Raw genomic sequence first — 14,024 nt, forward strand, 5'->3', positions numbered from 1 at the left:
TCATATCCATTTTCTCCTGCTATATCCAGTCTATGTTTCATTCATAGACAATAAGTAAAATGCATCCGATTCAGTTATGTAAGATGTATCACAATTCTCAATGCAGGGTGTTACCTAAGAACTACCAGCTTGTTCTTGCCGTTGTTTTTGCCATTCACGAGATCAATGGGAACGATAAGTTGTTACCCAACATCACACTGGGATCCAAAATTAATAACAATGGATTTAGTTCTTGGAGAGCCATTGAGTCGACGCTAAACTTTTTGTTCATGGGACAAATGAATTTCCTCAATTACAAGTGTGTCTGGGACAAGAGACTCAAGGCCTTCATCACTGGGTTCAGCTCCCAGAATTCTCTCCAGATGGCCAACATCTTAAATAGCTACAAAATTCCACAGGTAGGTTTCTTCTTAAGGAGACAGTGTGGCATAATGGTTTCAGTGTTGGACTACAACTCTGGAAACCAGGGTTCAATTCTCTGCTTGGTCATGAAAGCCACTGGTGACTTTGGGCAAGTCACATACTCTCACCTTTAGTGGAAAGCAATGGCAAACAAGCTGTCAACAATTCCTGACAAGATAATCCCATGAGAGGTTCACCTCAGGATTACCATGTTGGAAATGATTTGAAGGTAAACCACCACAACAGCAACAACAGTGGTGTTCATGTTTTGGTTTAGATAAGAGGAAACAAGAAACATAAAGATCCATCTCCTTTCTATCTCTGTCCAGTTCATAATTTGCAAATATGAAATACTCTATTCCGTCTTTATGACTGCTCACTTAACAGTTGCCTTGTGTCTGTTTGTGTGAACTGGTCTTAGTGAAAGCACCACAATGGCTCTCATTGGCTTGTTTGCTGCTTTGACCTGACACCATTGCATAGTAGTTTAAAGGTAAGAAACATCTTTCCTGTTTTGCATAGAACCATTTCCCAGTAACTACAGGGATTTTCGCTTCATATCAAACTGCATATCCTATGCAGAACCTCTGATTCTAGAGGAATCTTTTTGGCCAGAGTCCAAACAGTACTTTGGGAAATGACAGGGAAAACATCTGGGTCAAAATATAAATATAAAAAGGCTCTTCTAGCTGACCAATACAAAACCTACCACATTTCTTGAAGTTTTGCTTACACAGGATATTTTTTCTTCCGTCAACCTGGAAAAACCAACAGGACCTCCAGAAAAGGCTCATGACTGAGCAAACAGAGAGACAGCCCAAGTTAAACCACTCCCAAGATATCTTGCATGTGCGTGCTTTCAGTGACCATTGTGGATGGGTGAAAAAAGATGCTTCAGTGCATTTTTGTACCACAATACATTAAATTCGTGTTCTCCAGAGCCTAACACAGACCTGAACTAAAATCATATTCTTACTTGCCTACTTTTCGAAGATTGGAATGTGATTTGGACAACAGTACAGAGTCCTCAAAAATAATTGAAGTGTATGGTGAAAGCTTTACAGTTTTAAAATATGCCCAAATATGCTTGAGATGATGTCCCAAAATGTATAGATCTAATATTGTTGAACATGCATGCATTTTGAAATATGTGCACAGACATATATAGGAAATTCCAGGGGGAAAAGAGTTAGTAGTGGATCCAGAGTAAAGCTGAAAAAAGCTTAAAATACAAATTGGACAATGTTGGTGATCTCAGGTTTTACATATTCGCCCATCCTTTCTGGTTAGTGCTGCAATGTGGTGTTTTCTTGGGTGGAAACTGCTGCGAAGCGAGAATAGTAAAGAGGCAAGAAGGCGATGGATGATAAAACTGTGTGTATCCATCCTAGGCCCCTTCTAGTGGCCTACAACTTTGGGGTGTAGAGTAGGAGCAATAATGATGTAGATTTCATTTCTTGGATGATGGTATTCTCTGCAAGGAAATAGGAAGCAGAAATATCTGTTGACCTTGTGAAAGTTACACTCTCTCAGCCTCAGAGGATGACAATCACAACCCCACTCTGAAGATACTTGACAAGAAAAGTCTTGTAATAGGTTTGTCTTAAGTTGCCATAAGCCAGAAATGACATGAAGGCACACAACAACAAACACCAAAAATGCGTTGAACTTGTCCTAGGGTCTAGTTTTGCACTTCAGTTTCTCTCTGTCTTTTTCTAGTTACTCTTCTCTCTGAAATTTATCTTTCTTCTCACAAATATATTTATGTATATATTTATTAATTTAGAAAATTTATACCCCTCTATTCAGATACAAAGGCTCTCAGAGCGGTTTACAGATTTGTAATTGAACAGGTCCCTTTCCTCAGGCTTACAATCTAAAAAGACTTGACACAAAAGGAGAAAGAGAAATATTGAGATGTTCTCTGGCCTCCAACATAAAATCAGTAATCTATTCTGGCTTTCAAGATAGACGTTTCTCTGAGATGAGACACTAAAATCTAGGAAAAGAAAATATTCATTCAATATCAAAGAATTCTGTTTTTCAATTTTTAAAAATATTTTGGTTTTCCTTTTTCAGATCAGCAGTGGATCTTTTGATCCTGCTCTAAGTGATAAAACCCAGTTTCCCTCTTTCTTCCGGATGGTTCCAGATGAGATCTCTCAATATTCTGGCATTATTCAGCTCCTTGAATATTTTGGGTGGAATTGGATAGGCCTCCTCATTCCAGAAGATGCAAGCGGTGAAAGATTTCTTCGAACCTTCAGTGCCAGCATCCAGGGGAAAGATATTTGTATTTCTTTTACCCAATCCATACCTACAGTGACCGATTACATACCAAGTGTTGAAAACAAACTGAATACAGTTTTCCATGTTCTTTGGTCATACAAAATTAATGTGATCCTAGTCAGTGGGAATGCTCATTCTATGGAGGGTTTACGGTCAATTCTTGAAGGTTTGGAATATGATCACAAGTTGTCCATGGAGAGAGTTTGGATCACAACTGCTCAGTGGGATGTCACAACTGTTTTCGATGGGAGAAGGTTCACAGAAAAATCCTTCAATGGCACCTTGGCCTTTGCCTTACACTCCAAGGTGGTGCCTGGATTCCAGGAGTTTCTGCAGAACATAAATCCATTTCGGTCGGAGATTCATCAAATACATCATTTCTGGTGTAGTGCATTTACTTGTTCATTTCCACTATATAATCTGAATTACCCAAATGGAAGCAATTGCACGGGTGAAGACAAACTGAGCACCCTCTCTGGACTTGTGTTTGAAATGAGGATGTGTGGCCAGAGCTACAATATCTACAATGCTGTCTATGCTGTAGCTCATGCTCTTCATGCCGCATATTCATTGCAGGCCCAGCAGAAAACACGAATGACTGGGAAGAAGTGGAACCTTCTGGATGTTCAGCCCTGGCAGGCAAGTTAATATTTCTTAGGAAGCGTGTTGCATTGCTTTACTGAAGCAAATTTTATTCTCATACAAGATTCAAGGGGCCGGTGTATTTCCACAGAGGATCTGCCAGGGGTGGGCAACTTTCCATGTTGGCTTTCCATGGGACTAAGCAGGGGCACATCCTCATCTCACACCCACTGAAATAAAATGAAAATAAATTTGCACGCAAAAGCTTCCAAAATTGAGGGTTATTCTCACTTCATTTTTTGGGGGGGAGGGATGCTATATTATGCCCTTCAGAGGCCTTTAAAACAAAACAAACAAACAAATAAAAACACAAATGACTCAAAAATCACTTCCAGTTTGTTTGTGTTTGTTTAGTAGCTGGCCTTTCTCCCAGCTCAGGATGCAAGGCAACTTCTAGGACAAGACTTCACTTCTTGCTATTAGAAAGCCTTCGCCTGTGCCAAAAATGGCCTGGAGAATAGGACTAAAATGTTACATATCCTCCTCCCCATTTCCACTTCAAAGCTTTTATGGCCAAAAAACCAAACAATTAATAAATAATTGATCCCTGGTGCTCCCTAAGCGATTTGATAAGGACTTTGGTGGCTGCATGAGGACCATAGGCTTGAATTTCGGTTTCCATTGTTTATACAGATATCCTGAAGTTGAAATGTTGAGATAAAGCCTGAAGGAAGCCTAATATTGGCCCAGATCAAACGGGCTCTGAACGACACCCTCATCACATGTTAGGGTTGCCTCAGGGTGGAGCTCCCACGGGCCTTGCAACCCTAGCATGTGACTAGGGCATCATCGCTGTGCAGCGCCGTATAGACAGCGCATGCAGTGATGACGTTGCTGCTGCACTGCATCTAAATGGAGCAGTGCAGCAGTGATGTGGTCATGCTGCCGCAGGCTGCTTGTGGCAGCACAAAAAGGAGCCGCTTTTTAGCACTCCTTTTTTGCTGTGCAAAAGTGCTGCACAATTTAGCTGCTGTGGAGCTGGTGCGCAGCAATGACAGGTGGCCCTAGCTCACCCTTTCAGTCCCATTTGTACCAGGCCATAATCTACTTGGTCACTTTCTCCGGCAGCTTTATCTCATGACAAAAGAAAACCAACATGCAGGAAGACACAAGTACCTTTGTCCTTGCTACTCTGTATGCTATCGTGTTTTCCTTCCAGAGGGAGATGATAAGAAAAGTATGCTTCTACCAAATAGTGTGACAAAAGACATGCTTTTATGAACATCTCCCTCAGGAAGACAATTGTCATGCATTAAAGCAGTAGTCCCCAAACTTATTCAGACCACCGCTCCCTTTTTTCTTGTGTGACAACCCTAGCCCCCCCACCCCCCACCCCGCATGCTAGCTAGCCAAGGCAAGGGAGAAAGAAGACAGCTTGTGCACATCTATTCCCCTCCCTTTCCTTTTGCCTTGGTTAACTAGCTTGTTCTAACTAACCAAGGCAAGGGGGAAATGAGAGATCTTGGGTGTGGTGGGTGGGTGTGGCACGTAGTTTGGCACTCAAAGAGGAATGATGGGGCCCCTTTTTGCTCTGCTCCAGGGTGAAGCAAAGCCAGGGGTGCCATGCTGGGTCTCTTAACTCACAGCCTGGATGGACGGACTACTTGTTTGCTAAGATGTTGAAATATTTATAATTGCTATTTGGAAAATTAGAAAAAGTTGAAAAAATGGAACTCTTCGTTAAATGAGCTTATTATTACATTTCAAAGTGCTGGATTTAATATATAGAGCCCTCTGTAGCTTTAGTCCAGGCTATCTGAATGGCCATATCTCCCCATTTCAACTGCTTGAGATATGAAACCTTTCTCTCTTTCCCTCCACCATTACATTTGGTGGGAAAATGTATGAAACTCTTTTAAGTACTCGGCAACTGTTTTAATTCACTGCTTAGTTTTGATATGATACACGTTTGCATTGTTTAACTGCTATTTAATGCTATGTCTGATTTGTTTGAGATGTATTTCATTTTAGTAGTTCCTGCACTACCAGAAAAGTATTGATTGATTGATTGATTGATTGACTGATAGGTTGCTAGTCAAATCCCTTTTTCCACCAGCAAACCAAATTTATCAACCATTTCTTCTCTCATTCAGCTTTGCACACTTTTGAGATACATCCGTTTTAATAACAGTGCTGGGGAAGAAATTTATTTTGATGAGAATGGAGACCTGGCATCTGCTTTTGACATTATCAACTTGGTCACATTCCCTAATCAATCTTTCCAGAAAGTCCGAGTTGGAAGTATGGACCCACAGGCTCCCGTAGGCAAAAGGTTCACCATCAATGGAAGCAATATTGTGTGGAATCACAAATTTGAAGGGGTGAGGATACTTTATAAAAATAAAACATAAAAGGATGTGATATTTCAAAGTCAGATGCCATCTAAATATCACCTTTGACATTTTGAGGTTAACACTGGCCCTCAAAGAGGAATAGCCACCCAAAATATGTTGGAGCATCTTTGTAAGATATGGAAAATTTTTCTTTCTTTCTGACTTGAGTTTTCCTACCAAGTTAGATGACATGACATTATCCCATTACTTTCCATGGAAAACTACTGGTGGACCTACACTGGCCAGAATTCTCTGGGCTGATCCCAAAGTATTCCGGTCTGGAAGCTGCTCCAAATCTCCCCCCATTATCTGGGCACTCAAGTGTGATGCTGGGTGGCTGCCTACATATGTCTCCCACTATGCCTTCCACCACTCCCATGGGTCACTCTCTCTGAGGTTGAAAACTAGGTTCCCAGTGTCAATCACATGCCTTGTGACTCGGCAAAAGTGATAGGTGCCAGTGGTTGGAGAGAGGATCACTTGGGTTAAAGCAACTGAAGCGGGACATAATAACCCTGACGAAAGTGAACTTGTTTCCATCCTGAATATCACGATAAAGGTATTACTTCACAATGGACTGTAGAATCCATCTTTTTTACTTCCATTTAGATGCTTCCCAAAGCCAAATGTGTTCAGGAATGCCATCCTGGTTACAACAGGATTGTTCAACAGGGGAACCACATATGTTGTTACGACTGTGTTTCTTGTGCTTCTGGAAGGATTTCCATCCATTTTGGTAAGGAAAAGAACATAATGTAATACAATAGGACTTTGGTGTGTTGTTGGGGTTTGGATCCAGGATGCCCTTGTAAATACCAAAATCCACAGATGCTCAAGTCCCAGTAAAATAGTGCCCTTTATATAATGGCTCATTGAATTCATGAAATGCAGAATGCTTGGATAAGGAGGGCCAAGTCCAGTCTATTTTGAGGACTAGTCTAACTATTTTCTGTTTAAGAAAGAAGCACATATATTTACGAAAAGGCTTCTCTTTCAGCTTGACATATGAGATGATGTGCAATATAGATGTAGTGTAAAGCTTAAGTGAGATGGTGGCATAATGATTAAGATGCCAGTTCTGGTGATCATAAGGTCAGAAGGTTGGCAGTTTGAGGCCTAAGCTCCGTGTGATTGAGTGAGCTCCCATCACTAGTCCCAGTTTCTGACAACCTAGTAGTTAAAAAGCATGCAAATGCAGGAAGATGAATAAGCACAACTTTAGTGGGAAGATAACAGCATTCCACGCAGTTATTCTGGCCACATGACCACCGGATTCATCTTTGGACAACGCTGGCTCTTCAGGTTAGTAAAAGAGATAAGCACCACCCACTACATTTGGTTACGACTCAACACTGATGTCATGGGGAAATCTTTATCTTTTTCTTTTAAACCTTAAGAACCAATTCCATCAATGATCACTTGCTGAAATTCTAAAAAATGTGCTGTAAAAAAAAATCCTAAGCAGTCAGTCATAATTTTATTGTAATTAACAAACAATTTTATTGTAAGTATTACAAAGTTCAGATTTGCTTGGAAGCATCAGGTATTTGCATGCAAGCATAAGGAGAAAGCCAATAATTTAGCAGTTCTCAAAGTTATATCTTGTTACAGTCAACCAATAAAAAGCACTGTTTTTCCAGGGGTGACTAATCTGTTATGCCAGTTATCAATGGGGAGATATGGAATTCAACAAACATTCAAGTCCAATAACCATTCCAAAATTTCTTTCCCAGTTAGATTAGTTTCTACATGAGATGGTTTAACAATTTATGACTTTCCTGCTTCTGGATTAGTGTGGGGAAAATCCTGAATCGCTTTAGATTGGATCTGAGACTTAACTAAAGATGTCACTTCCTCTCCATCTCTCAGCTCAAAAATGCATTAAAATGTGCATTTTGAGATAATTAAAAACACATAGGTAGTATCAAATGGACTAAGAAACAGGAATAAAGGAACTATGTGTGAACACATCCATAAGTCTCTATGATGAGAAAGAGATTGCTTTCTAAATGTCTAATCATAAAAAAATGATGATTCTGAACAAATGCACATTTTGCTAATACTGAGACTTTTGATATGAATTTCAGATGCAAACGTATGTGAAAAATGTCCCGAAGATCAATATCCAAATAAAAGGAGAAATCGATGCATCCCAAAATTGGTTACCTACTTGTCCTACACAGAACCCCTAGGAGCAACCTTGGCTTCCTCTGCTCTTTTCTTTTGCGCAATCATCTTTGTGATAATGGGGATTTTCATTTATCACAGGATCACTCCCATAGTTAAAGCCAACAACTGGTGTGTCACCTGTGTTCTGCTCATTTCACTGTTGCTCTGCTTTCTGTGCTCCTTTCTTTTCCTTGGTAAACCTACAAAAGTCTCCTGCATACTCCGACAAATAGTGTTTGGTAACATTTTCACCATTGCCATTTCTTGTATGTTGGCCAAAACCATCATTGTTGTGCTGGCCTTCATGGCTACAAAGCCAGGGAACAAAATGAGGAAATATGTAGGGATGAAGCTGGCAATATTGGTCATTCTTTTCTGCTCTCTCATTCAAATAGGCATTGGTGCAGTGTGGCTGACAACCTCTCCACCATTTCCAGAGGCTGACAGTCACTCTCAGCCAGAAGAGATTATACTGCAATGCAATGAGGGCTCAGACCTCATGTTCTACCTTGTCCTGGGCTTCATGGGACTTCTGTCCTTCACCAGTTTCACTATTGCATTCTTTGCCAGGCAGTTGCCAGACAGTTTCAATGAAGCCAAGCTGATCACCTTCAGCATGTTGGTGTTCTGCAGTGTTTGGATTTCCTTTGTCCCAAGTTACCTGAGCACTAAAGGGAAATATATGGTGGCTGTGGAAGTCTTCTCTATCTTGGTCTCAACCTTTGGCTTACTGGCTTGCATGTTCTTCCCTAAATGCTACATTATTTTATGGAGACCGGAGCTGAACACAAGAACGCAGCTGATCAGGAAGAAGAAGTGACAATTGGGCAAAGTGTTATATTTTATACATGGCCTTTTTGATATTCCTGATTATTTTAAATAAGAGGATCTGATACAGAAGTATTCAAAAATAGCTGAAAGCTGCAGATGTAATGAATGACCATCTTCTAATCTTTATTCACCATTTCTTTCATTTTGCCACTTCAATATTGTTGGAACAATAACAAGCTCTACACTTGAGCATTATAGGGTTAATAGCCATTACAGGGTTAATGGAGAGCTACTGAGAACACAGATGACCTACAGCTGTATATGCATAGCTCTAATCAACTCATATAGACAATTTGAGAATGGCTATGTGGCTGCTGCAGGGTACTGGTGTACATTTGTGTCCCTTTGAGGGCAAGGACAGAAACGGTACATCATGATATTGGGTTTTTATGAAGCCAGTCCGGGGGGCAAGGGGGGGATGAATTGCATAATTCTCCGTGAACCATCAATTGCTTCTGTAGTTTCAGTCTGCCGGCCTCTCAACATGGAAGGTGAGGACTTTATATCATGCATGTTCTAAATTGGAATTGTAACAAGAGAATAGAACATTCAGCAGTACCTGTTGCACAACCTTGCCTCCAATCTGATGCTGCTGTGACTCTGAAGTGTTGTTCAAGGGCATCTTTTCATTCCTGGGAAAATCCATCAATAAAAAGCCAGTCACGCTGCCACCCCATTACTCTACAAGTACAATAGTGACATTCTGTGGCAATCCTGAAAATGGGGAGTCACACAATATCAGTCTCCTCCTTACCCACTCTCCCCTTTCTGCTTGCTGTTTCTAAGCATCTTGTTTTCTTTCATTGCTCCTCACTTTCTTTTCTTTTCTTGTCTTGTCTTTTCTTCTCCTTTTTCTTTTTTAAAAAATTATTTCATGTTCTCATTACTCCAGAATTGTGTTAAAATTTTAAAAGTAAATAAATAAAAGTAAACCATGCTGGGTAGGGCATGGAGCAGCTAGGTGGTGTTAAGGGAGAATGAGAAACACAAAGTGTGGAACTGTCAGTGGCTCCCATCACACTATTGAAAAGAGGTGTAATCAGAAAGAAAACCATGTCTTGTATGTTTCTGTTTACTTACATTAAATGATTGTGGCAGAACTGAGGTGAGATCAAAAGTCATGTGATGGAGTCGTCATTGTATGTGTTGTCTGGAAGGCTTCTGGAACACAGGAATTTTGCACCCAATTCCCTGGTTGGCATTGTGACATGGCCCTCTTTATATGCATTGAGGTTACCTTTTAGCTCTCCCTTATAGAAGGCCCCTCCTCAATTACACCTGTCCTGCTTGCACCCTTTTACATTTTCCCTAAATGTACAAGGGCTGGGGTTCCCAGTGTCTTCCTCTTATAAGTTTAATATCCTAGGTAGAGTGTTTGTTTGTAGCTATATAATAATAATAATAATAAAATTATTTATATTTTCCCACCTCTCCCAGGTGGATTGAGGCAGGATTACAACCTGGCATAAATATACAAATACAAAGCACAACAATCAAATACATAAGCAATAAAATACATAAGTACTTAACAATTAAAAACAATCTATCAAAAAGCGACAGGGGGATAGAGATATTCCAATCCTGATCAAAGAGATGGATCCATGTGTCTTATACAAGACTGAGTGGGTATGCTTGCCAGAAGAGATCCGTCTTAACTGCCCTCTTAAAGGTCTCCAAGGAGGTAGTAAGATGGATCTCTTCCGAGAGACCGTTACACAGTTTTGGAGTCACTATGGTGAAAGCTCATTAGTCTAGTTGTTTTTAATTCCAGCAAGCCCTTCCCCAAAATTCTGAGAGTGTGCGGGGGATTATATAGGGAGAGGCATTCCCGCAAGTAACTTGGGCCCAAGTCATATAGGGCTTTAAAGGTAATAACCAACGCCTTGTATTGCAACCGGAAGCAAATTGGCAGCCAGTGAAGATCTTTTAAAATTGGTGTTATATGGTCAAACCTTGAAGAACCAGTGACCAACCTGGCTGCCATATTTTGAACTAATTGAAGCTTCTGAACTAGGTACAAGTAGAGCACATTACGGAAATCAAGATGAGAGATTACCAGAGCATGTACCATTGCTTCAAGGTCTTTTCGGTCCAGGTAGGGACGCAGTTGGCATATCAACCGAAGTGGGTACCAAGCACTCCTGGCCGTCACATCTACTTGAGATGACAACTGTAGAGACAGATCCAGGAGTACTCCCAAACTGTGATCCTGTCCAGGAGACGTTGACAAAATTCCATCCCTGGACTTGGAGTACCTATCGCAAGTACCTCCGTTTTCTCTGGATTCATCTTGAGTTTGTTTCCCCTCATCCAGCTCATTACCGACTCAAGGCAGGCATTCAGAGGAGAGATCCCATCTTTGGTCACTGCAGCAGATGGAGGCATAGAGAAAAGTATTTGGGTGTCATCCGCGTACTGCTAATACCATGACCCATGTTTCTAGATGAGCCCTCCCAGCGACTTCATCTAAATGTAAAACAACATGGGGGACAGAATGACGCCCTGAGGGACACCAGATATCAGCTCTCTCTTAGAAGAGCAACTATCCCCCAGCATCACCATCTGGAATCTGCTCGAGAGGTAGGAATGGAGCCACTGGAGCGCAGTGCCTCCAATTCCTAACTCCCTCAGAAGGATATCATGGTCTATGATATCAAATGCCATGGGTCCAGATAGTCGGCTTCATCCAAGATAGCCTGGAGTTGGAAGGGAACTGCCCTCTCGATCACTTTGACCAAGAATGGTAAAAGGGAGACCGGTCTGTAATTGTTTCTCACCAGGGGGCTCATGGAGAGCTTTTTAAAGAGCAGTTTTACCACTGCTAATTTTAATTTTGATGGAATTTATCCTCCCTGAGGGATGCATTGATAATAGATTGTAGTAATATTTTCACAGCATCCCCTCCCTGGGCGGTCAACCATGATGGGCAAGGATCGAGAGGGCAGGTTGTCCTCCTTACCTAGCATTCACTCAGCCAATAGTTCCAGTAGTTCCAATCCTGCATAATGAGACAATTTCTAGAAGGCGTAGCTCTGGATTCTTGTTGAGCTCCTTAGAAATGGTGTCTCAGACTGCACAGACTACCATTTTTTATCTGCTGTGTCATTTAACATCAAGATGAAACTACTGGATGAGGTCTTTTGGGAATCTGAGTGTTTGAAGTGTCACCAAGAGGCAGCTAACACCCAGATGTCTGGATGAAGCCCAAGGAACTAAGTGCCCAGAAGTTAGGGTAATAGTTGGAGCAATAGAAAAGTAGATTTGCCTCAATTAGCTCATGGTGGAGGAGAGTACAGGAAGGAACAGGCAGAATCTTGTCCTTCCCCGTAGCTTCAGGCAAAAGGAAACTGCTATAGCCTCTCCCAGATCATGTGTTCCTACTCATCAATAACTTTTGTCATCCTGACCACACTCTGATATTGCTTGGTCACCTGTGCCCCATGTTGGGAGGTTTGCATTAGGATCAATGAAGGAATTGGCAAGAAAGAGGAGGAGCTCATTTTAAAGGTAGCAGGAGTGTTGCACAGAGAAAAGATTATTATCGCTTCCATATTCAGGATCATTCATCCGCCCAACCATTCCATTGCCCCACCAGTCTGCTGTGAGGCTTTCAGAAAGCGACACTGATTGATGGAAGAGGGGGAAAAGAGGAGGTGAGAGGCCATGGGAAAATGGGAGATACCATGGTACAGAGGTTCCTTACATTGGCTTCAAGAGTCTTTGGCAGTGTTATGCTTCAACTACAAGTAAAAGGAAAAAAGGTGTAGCGCAATATATCAATTAAAGATTTAATTCAAAAGAAATATTTTGTGACAATAACGGAACTTTCATTGCAGCAGAAGTTAAATTAAGAAACTTGGTTGTATTGGTTATAGGAATATACACACCTCATGAAAATAACGAAATATACTTTCCAAACTTACATAAAAAAATTCAGAAATATACATATGATAACATGTTACTCATGGGAGATTTCAACGCTGTTATAAATCCTAGCATTGATAGGAAATCTTGTCCCAGAAGAACATTAGAAAAAAGTCAAGGGAAACTACCTAAGACCTTTTTCCATGTGATAGAAGATCTATCTCTTTTTGATGTTTGGAGGCACAAATATGGCCAAGCAACAGATTTCACTTTCTTTTCAGAGGTCCACAATTCCTTTTCAAGAATAGATTTATTTTTAGCTTCTAAGATCCTACTTTCTTATATACAATCATCTGAAATTCTTGAAAAACCAATTTCAGACCATAATCCTATTACAATGAAAATACAAGAACGAAAATTGGAATATTCTTGGAGGTTAAATGCTGATTTATTAGCTAACGAGAAGGTGGTAAATTGGGTGAAGGAAGAAATGCGATGGTATTTTAAAGAAAAGATAACAGATACCTTACCAATGAAGATGATATGAGACGTAAGCAAAGCAGTAGCTAAAGGAATATTTATTAAAATAAATGAAGAACAAAAAAGAAAAGGAAACTCAAAGAGCTACAGTTACAAAACAAATTGAAATAGAAAGAAAAAGAATGGAAAGAGAAGGGAGATAAAAAATTAAAAGTGCAAGTGCAAATTTTACAAGAAAAACTTAAAACTTTGGCTATTAAAGAGATTACAACAAAACTGAGAATAATTAAACAGAAATTTTTTAATATGGAAACAAAGCAGGAAAGCTATTAGCACAAAAAATCAAAAAATTAAAGAAAAAAGATAATCAATGTAATAAAAGATAAAGACAAGCAATATACAACACAAAGCGAGATTACAGAAAAATTCACAAGTTACTATGAAGAATTATATGATGATAGGACAGAAATAGAAAATAAAGAAATGAAAATTGAGCAATATTTGAAAAAACAAAATATCAAGTTAATTAAGGAAATTCAAAAACAAAATCTTAACAAGGAAATTTCTAGCAAAGAAATCCGGGAAACAATTCAGAAACAGAAATTGGGAACAGCTTCGGGTCTGGATGGACTGTCAGTTATATACTATAAAAAATTAAAAGAAGAGTTATTAGAACCACTTACACAAACGTTTAATGAGATATACAAAAACGGTATCCCTCAAACGTGGAAAGAAGGCTTGATATCTGTTATCCCAAAAGGAGAAAAAGATCATACCAAAATAAAAAACTACAGTTGATTATAAATTTTTTTCATCGATAATAGTGGAAAGGTTAAAGAAAATCTTGACTGAATACATACAGGAAGATCAAAACGGATTTCTACCTGGAAAACAAGGCCAAAATAATATAAGAACTTTCATTAATATTCTTGAATGTTATGAACAACATAATGAAAGAAAATTAGTTTGTATCTTGCTTGATGCAGAAAAAGCTTTTGACCAGGTAGATTGGAA

Source organism: Sceloporus undulatus, chromosome 6 (genome assembly GCF_019175285.1).
Source record: "Sceloporus undulatus isolate JIND9_A2432 ecotype Alabama chromosome 6, SceUnd_v1.1, whole genome shotgun sequence".
Taxonomy (NCBI): Eukaryota; Metazoa; Chordata; class Lepidosauria; order Squamata; family Phrynosomatidae; genus Sceloporus; species Sceloporus undulatus.